Genomic DNA, 26,113 nt, shown 5'->3' with positions numbered 1-26,113 from the left:
AAATAGTATTTTCTTTGAGAGGATCAAAAATTTCTGAATCAGCAATTTCTAACACTTGGCTCAGGACTCAGTGGGAGTAATCGGGTAGCACTGGATTAGGTCTAATCTCTTTCATGCAGAGGGTGGTATGTTCAATAGATTTAGCCAATTCAATTGCCTCTTGTAGATTAGGTTGTTTTTGCTGTAATTTTCTTGGTTTTTACAATTATTAGTGCACCTCACCATTTTGTCCCTAATAAGGGAGTCATTGAGATCTCCAAATTGGCATAGCTCACTTAGACCTCTCAGCACAGCTACATAGTTTGTAATGCTTTCATGTTTATCTTGGACCATACAAAAGAACTTGTGGCCTTCCAGCACTATGTTGATGTTGTTCCAAAAATGTATTTCCAATTTAATTTTAAATTAAAGATGTTTCGTAAGAGTCTCCATCTTCTTCTAGGTCAGGTTCTGGTAGAGTATCAAAAAGACTTTGCTCTCATGGGTAACCAGATTGTGAAGAAGAAGGTGTTTTCTCAAGGCACTGAATTCCCCCCCCCCCAATGGCGATCAGGTATGACTCAAAGATCTTGACCCATTCTTTCCAAAGGAGGTTGGGTTCCCCACATTAATTAAGAAAAGGCGTGGGCTGTTGAAGTTGAAGTTAAGGGTTTTATATAGCGCTCGATCACCATGCGGTTTCTTGGCGCAGAGGACGGAAAGCTCCAGGGGAGACAGAGGAGGCTACTTAGGGTGAGAAAGCGTGAGAGAAAAGAAAGGTTTTGAGGGCTTTACGAAAATCCAGATAGGTAGGAATAGACCTAATAGAATTTTTTCCTCCTAAAGCGAGGAACACATAAGAGAAGCTGGGAGGAGGAACGCAGATCTCTATTGGGGACATAAGCTTTAATTTTGGAATTGATAAAGACTGGCGCAGTGCCAGCCAAGGCCAGGAAAATCGTGCAGCCCATCTTGAATAGGGATCGTTCAGAGATGGGCAGCCAGTGGAGAGTTTTTAACAGTGGGGTGACATGGTGGGATTTAGGAAGTCTGTAAATCAGGCATGCCGCCTGGTTTTGAATTGGTTGTAGGCGCCGGAGTATGCTGGACCACCTACATACAAGCCATTGCCATAATCAAGGCATGACATGATCATGGCAAGAAGAATGAGTTTGAGAGCTGTAAAAGAAAAGAAGCAGGAGATTTTGCGTATGGTTCGGAGAGTCAAAAAGCATGATGAAACCACAGTGCTGATCTGGGGGCGCTTTGTGAGGTCCTTGCTGACTTTGATTCCCAGAGTTTTTACAGAAGCAGAGGGTGAAGGGGGAGGACCAAGGGAGAGAGGCCAGAAAGCAGAGGTCCAGGGACTGGGAGAGCCGCCCGTAAGTACCAACTGGGTCTTATCAGGATTTAGCTTTAGATGGTTGCCATTCATCCAGTCGCTGATGAAGGTCAAGATAGTTTAGAAGTTAAGGATTGAGTCAGAAAGGGGGGAAAGGTTAAAGATGAGCTGGAGGTCATCGGCATAATTGAATACCGTGACCTCCATTTTTTTGCAGAGCAGATGTAAGGGGGAGGATGTAAATGTTAAAAAGAAGGGGGGAGAGAGAAGAGCCCTGGGGGACCCCACAAAGAACAGAGCGAGTGGGAGCAGAGAAGCCCGCCAGCTGAATGGCCTGTGTACGATTCCCCAAGAATGAGGTGTGCCAGGCCAGAGCGGATCCCCGGATGCCGGCGCCCCCGACGCGGTCGAGAAGGATGGAATGATCGACCATGTCAAAGGCGGCGGACAAATCGCGGAGGACCAGAGCCTGAGGGGAGTTGATGTCAGCACTCCTTCTGAGCTCATCCAGGACGGAAAGGACAACAGATTCCGTAGAATGTGATGGCGAAAGCCTGCCTGGTGGGGAGCCAGGAAGGGGTTCTCCTCAGTAAAGGCACTGGGCATGTGGTAACGTGGCTCTCCAAAATCTTTCCCAGGAATGGGAGTAAAGAAATAGGACAAAAGTTGGAAAGAGAGGTGGGATCAGCACCTGGCTTTTTTAAAATGGGAATTACTTTAGCTGATTTGAATAGGTCAGGGACAATTTCCTGGGTGAGAGAGTTATTGAGGAGAGTTAAAGGGGGCTCAGAATAAGCAGAGAAAATCTCTCTCAGTATGTGGGCAGGGCAGCTGTCGGAAGGGGACCCTGATTTGACCTTCTTGAGCAGGGTAGAGAAAACTTCCTTGGAAATCAGGGTGAATTGGTCTAGAAAAAAAGGATTAATCGGAGGTTGGGGACATAAGAAAGAAGGGGAAGGCAGGGGAATGTTGAGCTTAATGGTTGCGATTTTCTCAATGAAGTATACATTAAGAGAGTTACAGAGGAGTTGTGAGGGAACTGGCTTGGGGGTAGCTCTATCAGAGGTGGCTAGCTCATGAACAATAGTAAGAATTTCCTTGGGTTTGTTTGCCGCAAGAAGAATCTTGGATGAGAAATGTTCCGATTTTGCAAGAAGGATGGCTTTCTTATAGTCCTGGAGGAGAGTAATGTATTGTAATTTAGATGAAGAGCAATATCCCCGCCTCCAGTGGCGCTCAGCCTGTCTAAGTGCAAGTTTTTTTATCTTTAAGCTCGATGGTGAACCATCTATTGGCCTCGTGGAGGCGGCGTGTTCTTACCAGTTTAAGGGGAGCCACTAGATTACAGGTTGCGGAGAGCCAGCTATTGATAGCAGCGACCTGAGAGTTGGGGGAGGTGTCAGCCAGGTTGGGGGGTGAGACTGAAAGGGAAGAACAGAGTGTGGCTAGGTCCACATGATTCCAGTTACGTGCCCAGATGTTACTAGGGAGTGGAGACTTTGTGCCGTTTCCTAGGTCAAGGGAAAAAGAAATAAGAAAGTGGTCGGACCAAGGGCAAGGGGTGACTAAAGGGGAAGAGATAGATAAGTTAGCTGACCATATCTGATCCAGAATGTGGCCGTGTATGTGGGTTGGGGAGTGTATATGTGAGGTAAAATTCAAAGTACAGAGCGATTCTGTGATGTCTTTAGACATATGATCTTCATGAGGGTCAGTAGGCCAGAAATTGAAATCGCCTAGTACCAGAACAGAGGAATTGTTGACCACCAAAGTGGCCAACAGTTCCTGTACAGCGGGGATGAGTAAGGCATAGATTGGGGAGGTCGTTAGAAAAGTGGACATGTGAGTGGGACCACGAGAGAAACGGAGCAGACAACTAAAAAATCGACTGCAGTGATAGAAGGAAATGACAGGAGCTGGAACTGGAGGTTGGAGCGGGCAATTAAGGCCACTCCGCCTCCAACCTTCCCCTCGGGACGATCGACACGTAGAACATAGTATGAGTCAGGGAGGTCCGCTAGGACATCAGGCAGAGAATCAGATGAGAACCAAGTTTCAGTAAGAAACAGGATGTCGGGTTTAACCGTATCTAGGAAATTAAAGAGCTCCAGTTAGTGTTTAACCGCTGAGCGGGTGTTAAGAAGATAGACTGATACTACAGGCGGAGAGCTGTGGATGGGGGGGCGGGAAAGGGCCTCAGGGGTACCGGGTGACAAAGGGGAGTCCGGTAATCCGGGTAACTGGGGGGATGATATAGTGGGGTTTAATTGTAATATGCCAAGATTTCCAATGCGTGCGAGGGTAGGGGCACTAAGCGACCAATTGCCCTGAAGTGCCAGAGGTTGTTTGGAGGAGTAATTTAATAGTTGGGCATAGTGGTAGGCCACGAGCCCCGTCGGCCACGGACGGACGCAGACAGGTTTGCCTTTGGCTGTGTCATGAATTGCTAATCCATTGTGCTTTCACGCATGGGTTTGTATCCCATCCTCATCGCCTGTGTTATAAAGACACCTGGAACAGGTAAGTGAAGATTAAGTAACTCTTTATTACGGCATCCACTCTGGAACCTCTAACACGTCGCACTCAAGGCACAGCCAACGAACTCTGCCAGTCAGGCTGCTCTTGTCAACATTCCAAGGCAGCCTCTGGCTCAACTGTAGGAACATTTCAAGGGTGGAAGGAGGGAGGGGGTAGAGAGAAAAAGAGGGAGAGACCACATGAGGTACGTGATAATGTCCTAAACCAAACCTAGTAAATTTAGTGGATTATAACAGTTAACCTTCCTTATCATTCTTTGTAGCGAAAGCTTAGAACTCTTTATCTTCTATCTACGGAACTGTTGCGGTGTAGGGCGGATGAGGGTCATACGGCCGCACTGGTCCTATTGGACTTAAGTGCGGCGTTTGACACCGTATCGCACTCCGTATTACTGGACCGTCTGAGTGAGAAGGGTATAACCGGGCCTGCCCATGAGTGGTTGCGTTTCCTTCCTTAAAAACAGGAGATTTCAAGTGCATTGTCTACCATGCAAATCCAGTATAAGATGTCTTAGACAAGGGGTTCCACAGGGCTCGATTTTGAGCCCCACGTTATTCAATCTGTACATGGAACCCCTTGCCAAACTGGTGGAGTCATATGGTGTTGCCATAGTTTCTTACGCAGACGATACACAACTGGTGATCAACCTGTCCCGTGATCCAGTTGTGGATGCTGATAAATTCTCGGCCTGCTTGGTGGCACTTGATGGGTGGATGAAGCAGAACTAGCTCCGCCTCAATGGTAATAAGACAAAAGTTCTTATTGTTGGTCCCTGTCCTTCCATCTGGACATCTGCCTGGTGGCCGATAGAACTGGGCTCTGTCCCTGCCCCGGTGGACACAGTCAAAAACCTCGGCATACTTCTTGATTCTAATCTAGCCTACACTAATCATGTGAGTAATGTTGCCGGTAAATGCTATGGCATCTTGAAGGTCCTGAGGAAAATCCTGGACCTACTGCCTCCCAGCACCAGAAAAACAATGGTACATGCCTTGGTCACCTCCCATTTAGACTATGGGAATTCCCTCCTATGTGGACTCAGTAAAAAAGGTCTAATGCAGTTGCAACGCGTCCAGAATGCAGCTGCCAGGCTTGTCCTGAACCTCCCTAGGAGGGCCTCTGGGAAACATGCATTGCGTTCCTTGCATTGGCTTCCAATAAAGGAACGAATTAAATTTAAAACTATGTGCATTACCCATCGCATAGCTCACAAAAAAGCACCTTCATATCTCCAGGATTTGCTTCCTATCTATCGTCCTTCACGCCCTCTTAGGTCGATGGGCAGCATGCTATTAGTAGTTCCACGGATCCACAGAGCAAGGATGGGTGGACGGTCCTTTAGACACCTTGCCAGTAAAGGCTGGAATGACCTACCCATCGAATTGAGGATGGAACCGTCTGAAACAAGGTTCAGACAAAGGTTGAAAACCCATCTTTTCCCCAAGACATAATCAGTATAGTTTCCCCTGGCCCAAGTGCTCCTCCTCCGTGAGCTAAGCTGAAGAGATGTTTAGTGGGATTGTCAGCGCGGGGACGCACTGTTCCTTGTGCAACCATGCGCTTAACAAAAGTCATTAATAATAATAATAATATTTACCACTCCTGCTTGCAATGACTAATCATCTTTCTTCCAGGAAATTACTCAAAACGTGGCTGTTTGCTTAACATCCTTAGTTGCAACCTTAGTCAGATTCCTCCCATCCAAAGGACACCATAACCAGTAACAGTCCACTCAACTAGTCCCTCAACATAACATGACCAACCATGAACTGAGGTCCTTGCAGCTCTAAGTGAGTCGTACACAGAAATATGAACAAAGCTCCATGTCACCAACACATGAATAAAGGCTGGATCCCAGATCCCTCTGCTGACCATGAGGTGATGTAATGTAGATGAAAAGGGTGTGGATAGCAAGACGTTCTGTGGGCACCAAACGTGGTGGGAACTGGACACAAGGCAAGTGATCACAGCATCTAATCTGTTGAGTCCTGTTCAGAAAAGTTTACCAAAACCACTCATGGGCAGATATTGACCTGTGCAACCAAACACGTGGTCAATGGTGTTGAAAGACACCAATAAGCCTAACATTACTTGCAGTGAACTATCGCCTTTGTGAGGTTGGGGAAAGGACGTCATCCCTGACCCACAGAACCTTTTCCATGGCATGTTGGCAGTCCAGTAACACCACCACAAACCCTTGAAGCTGCATGCCCAGTACGTAGAACACATCTTCGAAGTTGCAGGGAACATTTTTAAAGAAGGCTGGCTTCAGCCCTAGTGTAATCAGAGGGCCCTTCCCTGACACAGGGTGAGGCTAACATGTTTAGGGAGTACCAGAAACCAGTAGATCTGTGAGGTACTGTGCAGAAAGTACTGGTGAAATGCCCTATGGGAGATAGATTCTGTTAAGGGCCTGTTGGATTACTGTAGTGATGGCATATTCCTTTAAGGAATGTGGTGTAAGAATATTGTCCATGTAAGTGTAGAATCTTGTATATGTAATGATTGTAAGTCTGTATACTGTAAAAGAATGTTATGATTTGATTCTTCAGTTGAGCTCCACTTGAGCTGCATGTTTCTTTCGTTACCTGCTCAACTTATCTATACTACTATTATAAAGTAAGAACTTTGAACCTTTGAGGCGGGTAAACTCGGGAACCACAGCGCCAATCCAAACACACGATACATCATTAGAATTGTCAGGGTCTGCAGAGTGACTTAAGCTATATATACCCAAAAAATATACGTTCTATAAAAAATATACATTCATAAAAAAGTAGTCCCTTGGAAGTAGCGCCGGCCGTGTGTGCTAACGACGTGAACGTGCGTGCTGACATCATGGGGGGGGGAGTGGCGGACAGGAGCGCGAGGAGGTCGAGGAGCAGCAGACAGGAGCGAGGAACGCAGGCTGAGATAGGTAAAGCGAGGATCGTCCGTCCTAAAATCCTGCAGACAAGCGAGGGCTTTTAGCAAAATAGGAAATACAAAAAACGTCGAGTTTTTTTTTAAAGTATCTTGCTCTCCCGGAGAAAACCGATATGCCCAAAAACAAAAAAATACAAGCTTACACACAAGTACCGCATGCATAAAAGCCCTCTGCTGTTTTAACAACAATGAGGCCTAACAACAGACATGAAGCTTTGCTAAACGTTTAATTTTACCTTACCGAAGAGCAAAGTGTGTGTTCTTGAAACAGAAAGAGACCCCGTAGACAGCTGCTCCCCTGTCCATGTGCAGGCAGGCTACCAGCAACTGGTCCCTGTCAATCACTACCAGCCTCTTGCATTCCTGATAAAGAATGTCCGCCCCAATAGTTCTAAAGACCGTCTTTCTCCTCACATCTTTAGCAAAAGAATGGGCCAGCAAACAGGCACATGAGAAGAAACTGGGTGGGCAAAGGCCCGTTGGTGACACCAGTGAAGTTGTGCCCCTTTTTTGCCAAAGCTTATACCTCCACACTCAAATGGCAGTTTCGATTTCTGAGGCAGAGAAGACAAGAGTCCAAATCACAGCGTTCTAGCTTCAAACATAAGTAATCCTGTGCAAATTAATTCATAACTCAGTTGCAGTATCGTCATGTGTGCCAACATGGGAATACTTAGGCTGAGGTGAAAGGTTGGCATCTAGCGTGTATGATAAAAAGTGGGCACTTGATTCTAAACAAATACCCCATCCAGCGTGGGGAGGAGCGGTGAACTGTGTGCAGCTAATTAGGGGCCCTGAAGGTGGTGGGTGCGTGAAGGGGGACCCCCGGACAACGTCGGGACGGGCTTGAGAAAAAACTTTGGACATCGTCACTTATTAGTTTACAAATTAAGCACTGCTACTTATGACTCGGCACAGCAAGGATTTATAGGGGCTCGGACATTACAAAAAAGAGAAATGCAGAAAATATATTGAATAAAAAGAACACAGCCCAAGTCCCAAAGGACGGACTCTCAAATTCTCCACTCCTGCATCCAGCCATATTTCTCTTTGCATTTTCTGGCTTGCAACCCTCTTTATTATAAATTTAGGGCAAGAAGTGTCGGAATTCGCACAGGGATATTGTTGAAAGGTTTTTGTTTTGAAGTGTGCAGACTGTACATGGCGTATACGGAGGCATTGCCACTTTTAATGGACGGAGAGGGTTGGGATCTTAAGGATCTCATGGGGTATGTGAACCCTCTGAAAAAGAAGCTTATATAATCTAAGGTCACAGGTTTGAGTCCCTGCGACCGACGGCATTGCTGGCAAGAAGCCTTACGTCATGTGTGGCAGCTTCAGAGCCTCCTGGGTCTTTGCCATCAGCACGTCGCATTCTGGGAGTTTTAGGTTTGCTTTTAGCATTCTGTGTATGGCATAATAATGCAAACGTGCAAAGTGCTGTTGGCTAAAAAGCTGGAGGCGGTGATAGAGCGCGCAGTTCACCCGGGTCACTGGTTTACCAAATTTCCACGCACTGGGCCCTGGCGTGCATACAGATGACAGTGTTTTGCGTGAACCGGGTGATTTTTCCACACGCTACTATGAGTAATTCGGGGGGTGACTCTCACACCACTTACTTTCATGTACCTGACTTACCACAGGCACATTACTCCTGATGGATCAGGAGCTAGCAGTGGACAGGCGACAAGTTTCCTAAAAGAAGTAGAATTTTTATACACTTAGTACATTTATCCACACTTTATACTGTATAATAACCACAGACACCTGATGGGTTTTCAAAATTTATATGAGAAATTTTAGAATGAATATGCCAGGATAATGAGGCAGATACAAATCAGTACATCAATGATTAGGATTAAAGCCACAATGTAACTATGGATTAGGGCAAGTACCATTAGAGTATATAGGGAACACTACTGAGTATGAGTATTACGGAACATGCTATTCAGCACAGGCTTAAACTAAGGCAGGGGACGTGAGAAGGACCTATCATGTGCACTTATTCTTAAACTTTATGCTATTCTTACTAAGTTCACTGCAAACATACTAAAGGGAAGGGAAAATGGAACACACTAACATAATATGACAATTTAATAATATCCTACAGGTAGGGAGAGAAGTGGAACATCACTAATAAACAACTGCATATAAATCACTTTAAAGGTGATAGGGCAATATCACAGGCAAGAGTGCTTTATTAAGAAGAGGAAAAGTAAGTGTATAGTCAGACAGACACCCACATAAAATATTTACCTAGGACGGAAATGAAGACTAACCCTGGCCACGGGTCAGTGGGGAAAAGTTCGGGGACAAGGACCCTCAAGGATTCAGGAATACCAAAGGTGAGCAGGTACAGCTCACGGACAGTCAGGACAGGATACCCCTCAGGATTTGGGTCAGGACTGGGCTCACCAAAGGGCACGACCAACACCTGCAGCCTCGGATGCAACGCCTGCGGTACCCCCTCTTCTGCACAGAATCCGCCAGTAACCCCGATTGGGTTTTTCGAATTTCCCAGAAAAGTGCTTCGCCAGCACTTAAGACTATTTCCACCCCTTGGAGTTTGTGGAAAGTGTGGACAGAGTGCTCCGCAGCGCTCTGTATCAATCACCTATAGAGTTCGTAGGGTCAGTGACAGGTCTGCTACTCGGACAAGTCGGACAATTTCTCTGAGCTAAACTAGTCTAGTTATACTCTTTTGGGACCCCTAGACCACCCACAAATGTTGCAAGTGACAAGTTCTCAGCTTATGATTGGTCAGGAAAGGTGGTTATGTCATGGTTACCACCTATAATTCTGTGTTCCCACAATGAATATTTAATTTTTCATACCCGCCCCTTGCGTTTACGTTCCCAGGCATAGGAATATGGAAAACAATGAGAGTGTACAGCATATAGAAACAATGTAACACAAGTAGATATCAGCATCTTCTCCCATGGCCTAGGTAGGTTCCCAGGCGCATCTTGCTTCAGGAGCCAGCTGGCTGAGTTTTGCTTCTGCGCAGTTGGGGTTTTTCCCTCATCACGTGTGCGGGGAGTTTACAGGCTTCAAAATAGGATTCCATCTCCCGACCCCAGCCCATGGATGCGTAATACATGAAAAGTAAGCGAAAACAAATTAGAAATACAGAAAAAATGAATACACTGTATACCAGGTAATGCTTCTCTACACCCCTTACTTTATAATATCTATAGCTTTAAGGTTAGTGCGAAAAAGATAGATATGCGAAAAGCAGCTTGAGCAAGCAGAGGGCATGGTTAAAGACAAGCGGCCATTTTAGCAACAATGCGCATGAGCAACAAAATCCCTCCAAAATGCGAGTGCGTCACATCACGTGGGTATGACCGACGCATGCGCAGACTGGATTTTCTGCGAAGCGGCCATTCAGTAGTGCAAGCTTTGTTATTGCGGAAAACACATAGGCAAGCCTCCTAGGGACACCCGCGTGTTGGGGAAAAAGGCGAAACAAATGACGGACAGGTTGAATTAATATTATTACAAGTTAGGCGAGGTTCTTGAGTAAGAGCAAGTCGCTTTACGTGCGAATCCTTGCTCCATCAATCCCCTCTTTGATGATATTTACTATCATCACTATACAGGAAACAGATGCCAACTTCATTCTTCCAATTCGTTCATTTCGATTTCAACAAATTTATTGTTGAGTTTTCTTTCAGCTTCTCTATGAGAATGATGATTTTTGGCTTTTTTATAAATCTGGTTTCTTAATTCTTCTAATTCCAACTCATCAACATTTCTTTTCGCTCCTCTCTTATTCACAGTGTATTTCTTTTTACACTTTTGACATTTACAGCAGATGAATATGATCAGTACAGCCACACCTATTCCAGCTATTGGCATCAGTATTTTCCATAGAAGACTTTTACCTAAGTTAGAAAACAAACTACCTATAGAGGAGAGACCATCAGTCAGTCTCTTCCAGGCACTGTCAACCTCTAATGGTTTGAGTTCTTTTTCCAAATTAGTTATGTTCCTTACATATTTCTTAAGTTCGATACTTTTGTCAGGTATGTAGGTGCAACAATGTTGCGCCTTCAGCATCCTGCAGACTCCGCCCTCTTTTGCCAATAAGGTATCAAGAGCAAGGCGATTCTGTAAAACCATTGATCTGATCGCAACCATTTCAGTATTGACCAGCAGAAATCGAGCAGCAGTGTCAGTTGATAACCGATCCACTACTGTAGACAATTTGCAGATTCTGTGAGTATTTAGAACTACCCCCATTCCAGGTATCAGTGCACTAAATATATCACCTACAATTTCTCCTACACTTTCACGTTTTCTACGCGCTAAGCCATTAGTATTTTCATTGCTTCCAGCAGCGTTGTTCACATGGTATATTTTTGGGAAATCAATGCCAAAGTAGCAGCTTCCATACCAGTGATCCGGCAATTTGAAATAAGCCTTGTTCCCACATATATAATAAATTCCGGGAAACACAGGTTCTGACCCATTTTTGAAACCCCAACCTCCAATTACCTTGTAATTATGTTCACACTCGCTGGAACCGATGAATACATTGTTATAATAACTAGTCTTTTCTCTATGAAGACAGAGTTTCCCTTTCCTTTCAAAATCCAGCAACAAAGCAGCAGCGGCTTCGCCTTCTGAGGTGCTTTCCATCTTTTCTGCCCACCGAGGGGTTCTATCCTTTTCGTCAGTGGCCTTTTTCTGAAACTTTTCCCTCCTTCTTTCTGCCATTTTTATAAACATCTTTTCCTGCTCTTGCAAGGAACAGGTCAGATTAGCTTGTCTAGCTTCATTTAAATCTATGTTACCTATAGTCAGAAAATATTCTCCCATGTAACGAGTCATCTCACTTCTAATATGTACAAGGTTTAGGTTTCCACGAACAGGAAGTTCTGAAAAAATTACGTCAGTGTTTGAGTAATAGTACTGTAAAGTGCTTCTATAGAATAAGCTTGCTAATATACTACAGGAAATACCGTAGGTCAGGGGCAAATGGTGATATGTCACGCCTTCAGCTACTGAAGTGGGTAGCTTCATGCAAACATAACAATCTTCTATTTCCATAGCTTCTACATAGTGCACTAAAAGGTTAGCAAAGACATTTAAGTGTGTCCTGTTTTTCATGCTGTGAAAATGTGGTCCACCCTCATCTGATGCTTCTAATTTATGTCGTGTTTGTCTCATGCTAACTGTATTGTCACGTTTTTCTAAACTTCGTGGTGTTTCTTCAGTCTGTACAACTTCTGAGTCTAACGTCACTGGTTCAGTAGGGTACAAGTTAGGATCTTTACTTATCATAAAGGGTATAAAGACTGTTAGTCCTATCCATATCACTATCAACATTGCTACACTACATAAGCATATTTTACAACAGGTTTTGCAACAACTAAATCTGGATCTTCCATTGACACTTGAATCAGACATTATAGCTTACAGGTGGTTCTTTTTCGACCCCTCTTTGTTTCTTTATACCAGAGGCTCACTTAGGCGTGTTTCAAGGAGGGTCTTCGTCAGAACTCCGATCAGCAATGGACTCTTCGTCACTTTTGCCACTGTGGTTGGGCTCATCAATTTCTTCCAACACCAAGTAAGTCCATTCAGGGCTCCGATACAACCTGTTCTGTTTCTTTACTCTGTCGCTTTTTCTGTGAGACTTGCCTCGGGCTTCTTTCCTTTCACTTTCAGCCCTTTTTCGGTCTTTTAGTTTTTCTTCAACTGTCTTTATTCGGAGTCTCAGTCTTTTGATGTATCGGGGTTCACCCTTAGTCTTGTGGTTTTCAGTGGTCGAGGAAACTTGACCTTCCTCGTGAACTCTCTGATTTCACTTCGTTGTGGCACTTTTGTCTTGACAGGGTCTATTTCCCTTCCTGTCTGACTAGTTCCAGGTCTTTCATCTATTTCTTCTGCCTGGTTTCTAGGCTGGCCTTGTTCAGGTTGGAGTTGTATTTGTTCTTTACTTTCAGGCGATCTGGATTCTGCTTCCTGAACACGTTCGTCTATATCTATCTGTTCCTGTTCATGCACTTCGATCCCTTGATTTTCTTCCGCATGAACTTCAACTTTAACCACTATCTGACCCTTTCCAGATTCTGGAGTTTCAGGAGGAGTGTCAATGACTTGATCTGTCCCTACTTGGCCTATTTCCTGATCAGGTTTGATGTGAGTCTCGATGACCTGACCTTCGTCCTCTAATTCTGTCTCACCTGCACTATCCCACTCACTATCTAGGTAGGAATATTTTCTGGTTCGTATTGGATCAAAAACCTGGTCGTCGGCAGGGAACCAATCAACGTTTTGACTTGTGCTCGGTAGTTCGATGTCAGCGAGATCTGGTCCCTCTTCGGGAGTCTCCTCAGCTGGACTACCTTCAGCTTCAGTCGCGTTTTCTCCGGTTACCCGCTTCGTGTGGCTGGCATGGATCCACTTCGGTACGCCGGCACACTTTACAGCAGTTGTGGTGACAAGGATCACTTGTCTTGGCTTTCCCCACTTTGGTCCAAGGCAACTCTTCCGGGTGTGTTTCTTTAACACCACCCAATCACCTGGTTTCAGTTTATGTGCTGGAGTCTTGGGCCAGTCGTCAGCTGTCTCTCCAATCTGGTGAGAGATAGAACGCACTTGGTCACCCAGCTGCTTGCAGTATTCTAGTACCAAATCATCAGAAATACTTAGCAGTTTGTGTCCAGGTACCCATGCCTGTCGCATCACTCTCCCCATTAGCACTTCATGGGGGCTCAGGCCTGTTTTTCGGTTTGGAATACTTCTCAAACTCATCAGCACAAGAGGCAAAGCTTCTATCCAGTTCATTTTGGTGGAATCACATATTTTCGCCAGTCGGGACTTGATAGTACCATTTACTTGTTCCACTATTCCAGAAGCCTCTGGATGATATGCACAGTGCAGCGTTTGCTCCATTTTAAATGCTCTACAGAGTTCCTTTAGGACATCGTTGGCAAAGTGCCCACCTTGGTCTGTTTCAATAGTCTCTGGAATTCCATATCTAGGTATCAATTCCCTGAGTAATAGTTTGGCTACAGTTAGGGCATCATTTTTCTTTGCTGGGTAGGCCTCCACCCATCTAGAAAATAGGCAAACTATGACTAGGACGTATCTGTATCCTTTGCACATGGGCAACTGGATAAAGTCCGCCTGCATCCTGACAAAGGGACCTTCTGCCTTTCCAATTGTACTTTGTTCTACTACAGTCCTCTTTCCTGCATTGAATTGTTGGCACACTAGGCACCTCTGGCAAAGTTTTTCCGCTTGGTTCCTGAATTTTGAATTATAGAATACCTTTTCAAACACACGACACATTGCATCCCTCCCCATATGTGTGGATTCATGTATCATTCTGACCATTGGGTCTACCAGGCTGTCTGGCAGTACAGGCACACCAGTTTGGTTAACCACCACACCATCACTCCTGATTCTGCATTCGTTCGTCCTCCATCTGTCCCTTTCTTCCCTGTCTGTTGCTTGTTGTAAGTCTCTCAATTCCTCCCATATAGATACACTTTCAAACAACATCAGTTGGCAGCTGTTTCCACCACCCCATAATCCAATTTGGAGGGACATTTTGTGTCGGGCACAAAACTGGGCAATTTGGTCAGCGTACCGATTTCCGGCTGTCACATCATCATTTCCAGACCTGTGAGCCGCACACTTGACAACAGCCAATTCTTTGGGCAATTGGATTGCTTCCAGTAAGTTCTGTACCACCTTTCCATTTCTGATAGGGGTACCTGAGGAAGTCATGAATTCTCTTTGTAACCATAGTTGGCCGAAGTCATGAACAACCCCATAACAGTACTGGCTGTCGGTATAAATGGTTATTCTTTTGTTTTTCCCACGCTTACAAGCTCTTGTCAATGCGATTAGTTCCGCTACTTGTGCAGATTTTACTTCGCATAGGTAAGATGCTTCCAGGGTTGTCGCCAATGTGACTACAGCATAGGCAGCACTTAAACCTCCATCTTCATGTCTCAAACATGAGCCATCCACAAACATCATAATATCCTCATCAAGTAAGGCTATTTCTTTGATATCCGGACGTGGCTTAGTGCTGAATTCTGTCAAATCTATGCAGTTATGCTCCATTTCATCCTCTGCTTCTACATCCAGAGGAATAGGCAACAGGGTTGCAGGGTTCAAGACATTGCACCGGGAAATAATTACATTTTCAGCACCTATTAGAATTCTCTCATACTTAGTCAGCCGACTAGGGGTGAGATATTGGGTCTTGGTTCGGGTCAGTAAGATAACAACAGAATGTGGAACATATACAGTGACAGGATGTCCCATGACAATATTCTCACTCTGTTCCAGACTGGCGCAAGTAGCAGCTACTGCCTTCAGGCATCCGGGTAATCCAGCAGCCACTGGATATAATGTGGCCGAAAAATATGCCACGGGACGCCTGACCAGCCCATGCTCCTGTGTCAAGACTGAGAGCGCGAAATTGTCTCTTGTGTCACAGAACAGTTCGAAGTTCTTGGAATAATCAGGCATTCCTAATGCAGGAGCTGAGCACAGACAATTTCGCAATTTTACCCATGCGGACATGCTTTCTTCGTCCCAACTGACTGGGTCTTCCACTCCTTTCTTGGTCATTTTTATCAGGGGTTTTGCTAGTGCTGCGAATCCTACAATCCATTGCCTGCAGTATCCTACAACTCCTAGGAACATTCTTACTTCTTTCTGGGTTCTGGGCAGGTCCATGGTTTGGATTATCTTGATCCTTTCTGTAGTAACTTTTCGGATCCCTTTTTCTATCTGGTGCCCCAGATATTTCACTGAGTTCCTACAGAACTGTAATTTGTCTGGTGATACCTTATGTCCTCCCTTTCCTAAGTGATTCAGCAAGGCAATGGTGTCAGTGACACAGTCAGTTTGACTTTTAGACGCCACCAGAAGGTCGTCTATGTATTGTACCAGAACAGACTTTCTTGGCAGTACTAAAGATTCAAGGCATCTTTTTAGGATCTGGTTGAAAATCGATGGACTTTCGGTGTACCCTTGGGGGACACGATTCCAGACATAGACGTGGCTGTCAAATTCAAAACTAAAAAGGAACTTGCTTTCAGGATGCAATGGGATGGAGAAGAATGCATGGCACAGGTCAATGACAGTGAACCATTCCGCATTCCAAGGAATCTGATACAGTATCACTGCGGGGTTAGGCACAATGGGACAGCAAGGTACAACAATTTGGTTTACCTTGCGCAGATCCTGCACTACCCGGTACTTTCCGCTAGGCTTTTTGATTCCAATTATGGGCGAATTACAGGGACTGCTCATCACTTCCTGTATGATGTTTGCGTCAAGTAATCTTTTTATTTCAATTGCGACTCCAGCCTTTACTTCTGCACTCGTTTTATACTGTCTGGTTCTTGGGTACACAGCATTTGGTTTTATGGCTATTTTAACTGGATCTACATTTGCCATTAAGCCTACATCTCTTCCTGTGAAATCCCATACTTCAGGTACCACTTTTGACTGCAATTCTTCAGGAAGGTCTTCAATGGGCAGGGGTCTAACTTCTGTGTCAGGTCTTACTAACATCAATTTGTACAGGCCATCTTCATCCGGGGTCTGAATCTCGACACCATTTGGTGTGCAAAAGATGGTACAGTTCATTTTGCACAACAAATCTCGTCCTAACAGGTTCACGGGACTGGAGTCACAGACCACAAATCTGTGCATTTCCTTGAAATTTCCTATGGAAATCTCCATGGGTTCAGTTACTGGAGTACTGATTATTTGATTTGAAACACCCACTACTTGGATTGCTTCTCCCGAGAGGGGTAGGTTAGGAACATCCACTGTTCTCACAGTAGAATGGGTAGCACCAGTGTCCAACAGAAAGGTGACGTCTTTTCCTTCAACCTTTCCTTCGATGTATGGTCCAGTCTGGTCTACCGGTAAGGAGGCGCCAAGTATGCACTCCTTGTCCTCCCCCCTCAGGCCCCGTCAATCTTGTTCATCACAGAGGAAAGAATCATTTAACAAATACTGCGGAATTGTGGCATTTCTCTCATTCTCTCCTTCCCATACCTCGGCCCTTTCATTCTGCTGACCCTGATTCTTATAATTCGGTCTAGGAGCGCGAGGCACTGGAGGCAGCTTTACCTGTTGCTGGTTCTTTCTTGTCCCCTCTTTCTGCACCTGTGGATTTAAACCATTTACAGGGGCATTACCAGCCTGCAGATGTGGACACTCGTCTCTCCAATGCCCTATCTGACCGCACCCGTGGCAGGGGAACTTCTTCATAGCCTCCTCCCGACTCATTTTTACCCGGGGTTTCCCTCCTCCCCCAGCATTGGGATTTTGGGCATTATTAGTATTATTCAATTTACTTAACTGTTTTTCTTGCTGTTCAGCCAATTTCACTTGTGCCCACATAACCTTCTCATTGAGGGCTTTCTTCTTGTTTTCTATTTCATCCTCACAGTACTTGGCATACTTGAGGACATCATCTATGGGCTTGCCCTGCCAACTGATCTTATTATCTCGAATCCACTGGGATATTTCAGGCCTCAATCCTAACACGAATCTATAACTGAAATGGGTCATGTCTTTCATGTCCACATTATCAATTCCACTGTAGGTTTTGAACACCTGCAGTAACCTTTCATAAAAGGAGTGGACAGTTTCATCGCGCTCTTGGGTAGTTCTATCTATCCGGGTCCAGTCAGTTTCCTTCGCGGGCACCTTTTTCTTTAGGTATTGTATGACTTGATCATACTTCCTCATTACTTCAGGTGAGGGAGCTCCGGTTTTGGCGTCTCTCTCATATTCATCATTGGGCCAATTAATTTCAATTTTGCATTCGGTCCACAAATCTACAGGCACCACAATGTCGAAAAACCCATCCAGGTCTTTCAGGAGACATTTTTGAACCTTTATGAAGCGTTCGACTTGTCTGTACCAGTCGACTGGCTTCTCCCGCAGTTTTGGAAAGTCATTAGTAAATGACACAATGTCTTGTCGGGACCAAGGGACATGGACATATTTTCCCCCAGGGACCTCCCTCATGGGACACAATTTTTCTGCTGGACTTACTTCTTTCAGCATGTATTCTGAAGTTTGGGGTTTAGTCCCACTATCTTCCTTTTTCTTTGCCCACCGGGTTTTCATTTGTCTACATCCCCCCATTTCTGTAGAATTTTCAGTAATTCTTTTATTTGGGTTTGTTTCCCTAACACATTCATATTTTCTAATTCTTTGTTGGAGAAATCTGCTCTGTAAGGTTTCTGAAGGACTTTGGAGCGACTAACATCAATTCCCATGTCAGCAGCAGTATCCATTAATCTCTCATGGAGCAATCTAGTGTTTCGAGTAAGGTTTTTACTGATAAATAGTAACTCTTCTTCATTAAAGGAGTTTAACCGGTACAATCCTATATTACCAGCCATTAGTTCCTCTATTTCGATCCTGAGCCTATAGATTTCTAAAGGTTTGGGTTGAGGTGTCTCTTTTGGGGTGTCCCTTTCTAATTCTTTGGTCCATCTATCCAATTCTTCTGGAGTAACTACAGTGGCACTCCTGACCCCTGAAGTGGTTCCAATCAGGACATCTTTTGTCCTAGCCTGATGTCTTGCCCTAGGTACACTGGTTACAGGTTCTCTAATAGGCAGATCCATTAAAGAAATTACTGACTCACATTCACTTTCTTGATCATCAACTATGAGCGGTTCTTTTCTTGGGGGAGGAATACTAGGGGTAGGTATAATTGGAGTTATGATTGGAGTTCTTGGACTAGCCAGCCTATCCCCATAAAGGGGTATGGCGGGACCAATAGTCACTGGGATAGTCAGTGAATCCGGACTGGGATTTATCTGAGCTATGGTCTGAATCAGTTCAATTCGCTGTATGTTCAGGGCTTCCCTTTCTCGCTCTTGCAAAACCCTTTCTGAAGAATTGTCATGCATCACTTGGGGTACCAAGGGAGGATAGATATTCGGGGCAGTCGGAAGGACCAAACTTGGTCGGTCTTCCCCAAAAGGGCGATAATTCGGAATCGCGGTACTAGGTCTGCAAAACCCATCACCATCATTGGCTTTACTTTCAGTGCTAGTTGCGTCTGTCTCACTGGCTCTTCGATACCTGGGATATTTTGCGAACGGGTTTGGTGGACTCATAGGCTCTGACTCTGCAACATAGGGAGGAGGGTTTTTCATCAACAAATCCTCCAGGTGTTCATCCTCTGAGTCCCCCACGGTCATTAAGTGACGGGTTTTCTCAGTACATTTCCCTTTCTCTTGTTCGAGTACCCCCATCATTGGAAACAACCCCTCAACCATCATATTCTGTCTCCACTGTTTCATTTTCTGCTCTTTGGTTTCTTTTTGGAACCTTGGATACCATTTGCTTACTCCCTTGTCCATCCGGGGTCTATCTCTTTCTAGGGCTTCAATCTCCCATTCTTCTAGTGCTTCGTACTGGGTTAATCTGGGTCTGGGATGTAATTCATTCATTCGGGTTCTTAAGTTAAACAGGATCCTACCATTAAAGGTACCATCAATAGGAAATGCTAGAACTCCGTCATCTGCAGTGTACTTTACCCAGTTTTCTAACCATACACAGGTATGATACCCTTTTTCAAACATCATGAAGGAGGCAGGAGTATTTGGCGGGGGAATGATCACACCTTCCCTCGTTCTAATGGGCTTGTCTGTTTTAAAAAAATTCTTTATTTTATCGGAAAAGGACATTTTTCTTTTTACTCCGTACATTTTGCGCGGTCTACCTCGTAGAATCTGTTCCTTCTAGAAGCCTAGGTTCTGTGGATTAGGCAAGAACTCAGGATACCACATACACCTCTCCAAACCCCTCTCAAGCTCCTGTTGATTAATTTTGTTTTCCTTTGTGTTTCCAATGCTAGCGCGACTTTTATTTCGCGACAGCCAATCGACACAGTGATTACAAAAGCCCTTGACCAATGGGTGCGCGGCCTTTCGCGAGACGAAGTCTCACGCTCCGGCACTCACCCCTCCCTTACAATTTCAGCTTCACTACACGCCCGCTGTCTCAACCAATACCAGCGCGGCACGGAGTGACGTCAGGGCAGTCTTCCGACTGACTCCCTCTTTCACAAGGTAACGGAAACTTCGAATTTTTCCTAAAGTGCGAGTGCAAATTTTAGTTGACAATATACAACGTTCGCCGCAGTGTCTGAGTGTTCTAAATAGAAAGAAAAATGTTCTCTCGCTACAAGTAAACCACTTCTGTCTACTTTTCATTCACTCCGGATAGACTTCTCTGTCTAACCTCCCACACTAGCAATATAGAACCTGCTACTCCTCTGACTCATCCACTTCTTTCTGGGATATATACTAAGTCAGGCTTTCACCAGCGGACTACCTTGCTTATCAGTCAAGCCTCGGAGATCCTATTACTCCTTCCGTATGTGTCCCTTACTAGGTGATATCACAATGGAAGTTTTTCTAAAGGACTCATGGCTATCATTTAATCAGATACAAAAAGATCCTAATTAGTGCTTCCGGTCCTTCCTAACCATGCACTAATAACTCACGACATGCGATCTCATCAGCTAACCGGATTCTGCTCACCGTTAGCTATAGACTTCCCCGGGGATTCGGACTACACTGAACGCTCACAGACAATTTTGTTAATATTACATATAATACTTATAGCAGCAATGCAAAAATCATTTACATATATAAAAATCCTTTAAAACATTTGCGCAATTTGAAGCAATGCAATCAAATATAAAATTTTTAGCAGCACATTTTATTTTCACGGTTTATTTATTTAACTATCTTGTCTACCTATCTTAACTAGTCCTAACCATAACTCTGCTACCAGAAAATTACTGATAGAGCGCGCAGTTCACCCGGGTCACTGGTTTACCAAATTTCCACGCACTGGGCCCTGGCGTGCATACAGATGACAGTGTTTTGCGTGAACCGGGTGATTTTTCCACACGCTACTATGAGTAATTCGGGGGGTGACTCTCACACCACTTACTATTCATGTACCTGACTTACCACAGGCACATTACTCCTGATGGATCAGGAGCTAGCAGTGGACAGGCGACAAGTTTCCTAAAAGAAGTAGAATTTTTATACACTTAGTACATTTATCCACACTTTATACTGTATAATAACCACAGACACCTGATGGGTTTTCAAAATTTATATGAGAAATTTTAGAATGAATATGCCAGGATAATGAGGCAGATACAAATCAGTACATCAATGATTAGGATTAAAGCCACAATGTAACTATGGATTAGGGCAAGTACCATTAGAGTATATAGGGAACACTACTGAGTATGAGTATTACGGAACATGCTATTCAGCATCAGCACAGGCTTAAACTAAGGCAGGGGACGTGAGAAGGACCTATCATGTGCACTTATTCTTAAACTTTATGCTATTCTTACTAAGTTCACTGCAAACATACTAAAGGGAAGGGAAGATGGAACACACTAACATAATATGACAATTTAATAATATCCTACAGGTAGGGAGAGAAGTGGAACATCACTAATAAACAACTGCATATAAATCACTTTAAAGGTGATAGGGCAATATCACAGGCAAGAGTGCTTTATTAAGAAGAGGAAAAGTAAGAGTATAGTCAGACGGACACCCACATAAAATATTTACCTAGGACGGAAATGAAGACTAACCCTGGGCACGGGTCAGTGGGGAAAAGTTCGGGGACAAGGACCCTCAAGGATTCAGGAATACCAAAGGTGAGCAGGTACAGCTCACGGACAGTCAGGACAGGATACCCCTCAGGATTTGGGTCAGGACTGGGCTCACCAAAGGGCACGACCAACACCTGCAGCCTCGGATGCAACGCCTGCGTTACCCCCTCTTCTGCACAGAATCCGCCAGTAACCCCGATTGGGTTTTTCGAATTTCCCAGCAAAGTGCTTCGCCAGCACTTAAGACTATTTCCACCCCTTGGAGTTTGTGGAAAGTGTGGACAGAGTGCTCCGCAGCGCTCTGTATCAATCACCTATAGAGTTCGTAGGGTCAGTGACAGGTCTGCTACTCGGACAAGTCGGACAATTTCTCTGAGCTAAACTAGTCTAGTTATACTCTTTTGGGACCCCTAGACCACCCACAAATGTTGCAAGTGACAAGTTCTCAGCTTATGATTGGTCAGGAAAGGTGGTTATGTCATGGTTACCACCTATAATTCTGTGTTCCCACAATGAATATTTAATTTTTCATACCCGCCCCTTGCGTTTACGTTCCCAGGCATAGGAATATGGAAAACAATGAGAGTGTACAGCATATAGAAACAATGTAACACAAGTTAGGTAGATATCAGCATCTTCTCCCATGGCCTAGGTAGGTTCCCAGGCGCATCTTGCTTCAGGAGCCAGCTGGCTGAGTTTTGCTTCTGCGCAGTTGGGGTTTTTCCCTCATCACGTGTGCAGGGAGTTTACAGGCTTCAAAATGGATTCCATCTCCCGACCCCAGCCCATGGATGCGTAATACATGAAAAGTAAGCGAAAACAAATTAGAAATACAGAAAAAATGAATACACTGTATACCAGGTAATGCTTCTCTGCACCCCTTACTTTATAATATCTATAGCTTTAAGGTTAGTGCGAAAAAGATAGATATGCGAAAAGCAGCTTGAGCAAGCAGAGGGCATGGTTAAAGACAAGCGGCCATTTTAGCAACAATGCGCATGAGCAACAAAATCCCTCCAAAATGCGAGTGCGTCACATCACGTGGGTATGACCGACGCATGCGCAGACTGAATTTTCTGCGAAGCGGCCATACAGTAGTTCAAGCTTTGTTATTGCGGAAAACACATAGGCAAGCCTCCTAGGGACACCCGCGTGTTGGGGAAAAAGGCGAAATAAATGACGGACAGGTTGAATTAATATTATTACAAGTTAGGCGAGGTTCTTGAGTAAGAGCAAGTCGCTTTACGTGCGAATCCTTGCTCCATCAGCGGCAAACATGATATGGGGCTATTTGGAGTTGTGTTACTTTTCTTCCTCAATAATGGACACGAGAGCTGCTTCACTGAGTAATAACGACTAGCATTTACACAAGTGCAAAACGACAAAATCTGTAGTGAGAAGTGCAATATAGATTGACCATCTATACTAATATAATAAAGATAGAGCCCAAACCTTTGAGGCGGGTAATCTCAGGAACCACAGCACCAATCACAACACCCAATACAGCGTTGGAAAGGGCAGTTGCAGCAGAAGGACATAGGCTATGCAGACGCCCACCACATACATTTAAAAGGTAAAAGAACCGTGCCAGCAAAGTAGTCCCTTGTGGGCGTGTCTGCGTTGTGGGCATGTGCTGGGGGCGTGACAATTGCTGGGGGCATGTGGTACATTCGGCCCTTCATGAACACGCACTCTTTAGTGCATCAGCAGTGCACTGTGAATCGGAGCCTTTCACAGGCCTGTCACAGATAAGAAATGCTATCAAAATGAAATCCTACAAAACAATATACTACTGGCCGGCAGCAATTCATACCCGGACAACGTCGGGACGGGCTGCTAGTTTTAAATAAAGAATTCTTCTTCTGAACATTAAGTGTTTATGCTACACTTATTTGCTCTGCAACGCCACTACAATTTTTGGCAACGAGGATGCCCACAACAATTTTCATGAAGTCGGAATAAACTCCACAACGAAGACAACGAAGACTACGGGAGTTGCTTTTCAAAGGATTTTCATTTCCACTTCTCAGCACCGGTTCCGTGAGTACCTAGATTGAAGTGTTGTAAGCTGTGATTCGCATTGCCCCACCGTGAGGTTGTGTACTACGTGTTGGTGCAAGATCAAAGTACGCTTCAACTAGAATGCAATTTCTGCTCGGAAAAACATACTAACTGCTGGATGTATCGGAGCACTGAAGATTGCGTGAAATGATTGACTTAATACCAAGTCTGCACGTACATGGGGGAAGTACGTTGAAAAAGTGCGGTGCGGTTGGTGAGCGATCGCTTGAGTGAGCGTTTGATGCTTACCTTTGAATCCCGCATTGGAACGTCTTCATCTTGAGCACGAAGAGCAGTTTGCGTCTGACGCTGACGCAGTCATAAATTCTTGCGTGTCATCGTGCTCAAGGGTCACGCACGGCGGCCATTTTGGAGGATCCGAGTTTCGGGTTTCCATGACAACAGTGCAGTCTGTTCGTGTTTGTGCTTTGGCGTTCACAAAAGCGGCTGTTCCTTCGTTTTGTTTTTCTTTCTCTTACAAAGACTCCACGGTGCATACATGGTATTTATTTAAAAGGTATTTTTTTATCATTTCTCGAAGGATAATGCATGCAGCATCAATTGCTTGAGGTTGTTCTTTCAATTTTCAAAGTGGAAAAGCTTTCTCACACCATCATTTTCTTGACTATTTGTGTCACATTTGGGATTTTAGCGTGACTATATACTCATTTTACAGCTAGACAGTCTGAGACTTATAAATATAGTAAGGAAATATGTCGACTAAAGCAAATTCTTCAAGATTGAATACTTCGGGGGACAATAGTGTACCTAAGCTTCAAATAAACTCACCAAAGGAATTTTTGTTGGTTCCTGGTGAACCGGTAGTTTCATGGTTAGACTGGAAAGAATATTTTTTGAATTGTATAGCGAATTTGGAAGATGTTAATGGTACATTTACTCCTGAAAGAAAGAAAAGAATGCTTTTGTATTCCTTAGATCCTGAAGGGGTATGTATTTTTAATGATTTGCATACATAGGAAAGATCTGAAGGGGATTTAGATGTTTTTAAGGTAGCTTTGTTAAACCTTGATGACCATTTTTCTCCTTCACTATGTATAGGGGTTACTAGGCATTCTTTCTTTCACAGAAAACAAGAGAAACATGAATCCGTAGAAGAGTATGTTTCAGCATTGAAGAAGTTGTCCAGTAAGTGTAAGTTTGCACAGTTGCAGGAAGAACTAATTCGGGACCAAGTAGTCATGTATGCTAGAAATAAGATTTTACAGGATAAATTATGGGTGGAGGGTGATAAGTGTCTTAAGGACATTATTGCCATGGTGAAGAAAGCTGAACTTTCTGAGAGGTGTGCCAAAGTCACTCTTTCCCAAGAAAAAAAAGGTACAGAAGAAATTGTAGGGAAAGTTGTTGAAAAGAAAGTTGGTTATAAAAACCAGAAGAACACTAAATATGATAAAAAGAAAACGAGTTTTCCTGAAAGGAAAAAAGTGGAGGGTAATGATGTACAGAAAAAGTTTGGCAGTGTAATTTGTTACAGGTGTGGCAGTTATTCACATTCTGCAACGTATGAGAAGTGCCCTGCTAAGTCTGCGAAATGCATGGAATGTGGTTTGGTAGGTCATTTCTCTAGGGTGTGTAATCGCAAGGGTAAAAAAAGCTCAAAGGGGAAGGTTGTTTTTGTCCAAGATACATCCTCATCGTCCTCAAGTGACACGGATACTCAAGTGAACTTGGTACAAAAGAAGAAAGTTATACTAAATATCACTGGTAACTCCTCCTCTAAACCTTTATGTCACGTTTCGTTGGGGAAAATCATAGTCCAATTGGTGGCTGATTCTGGATCTCCTTTTACTATTGTTGCACAAGACGTGTGGAAAAATCAATTTGTCAACAGCATAGGAGAATGGTTAGAACCCAATGATGTCGCTGCTGAAAGTTACACTGGTGAGAGCATAGACATGTTAGGATTTAGAACCTTAGTTTTCCGCTTTAGGAAAGACAATGTATAGGGAAACTGTACATAGGAGGGGCCATCGGTTTTAGGATGGAAGGACCAGAAGTTGTTAAACATCATCCCAAATCCGAATAGCAAAGAGCAAGTATTGATCTCTTGTGAAAGTGTAAACACTAAGAAGTGGGTGTTACAGGAATTTCCAGAGGTATTTGAGAATCGCATGGAGAAATTAAAAGGTTTTACCCATCAGATTCGCTTGAAGGAGGGTGCGTGTCCTAAAATTCATAAGGCACGGAATATTTCTTTCATTATCAGGTATGAAGTCAAGAGAGAATTGGATAAAATGCTTGCTAACAAGGTAATTGAACCAGTAGAAGCAGCCAAATGGGTTTCTCCATTGGTCGTGGCCCATAAATCCATTGGCAAGGCCCGTTTGTGTGTGGACCTTAGGTACCTTAACAACAATATTCTGGTCGACCAGTTTCCCCTTCCCAGAATTGATGAAATGCTTGCCTTGACGCGTAATGCCAAATGGTTCTCTACTCTGGACCTTTCGGCTGCATATCATCAAGTAGTACTGGACAAAAATAGCAGACAACTAACATCGTTTTGTACACCTTTTGGGTGTTACAGGTTCCGACGTATACCTTTAGGGTTGGCATCGGCCTCTGCCGTGTTTCAGAGGCTC

The sequence above is a fragment of the Lissotriton vulgaris genome, chromosome 5 (genome assembly GCF_964263255.1).
Source record: "Lissotriton vulgaris chromosome 5, aLisVul1.2, whole genome shotgun sequence".
NCBI classification, from domain to species: Eukaryota; Metazoa; Chordata; class Amphibia; order Caudata; family Salamandridae; genus Lissotriton; species Lissotriton vulgaris.
Note: the sequence above shows the minus strand (reverse complement) of the source record.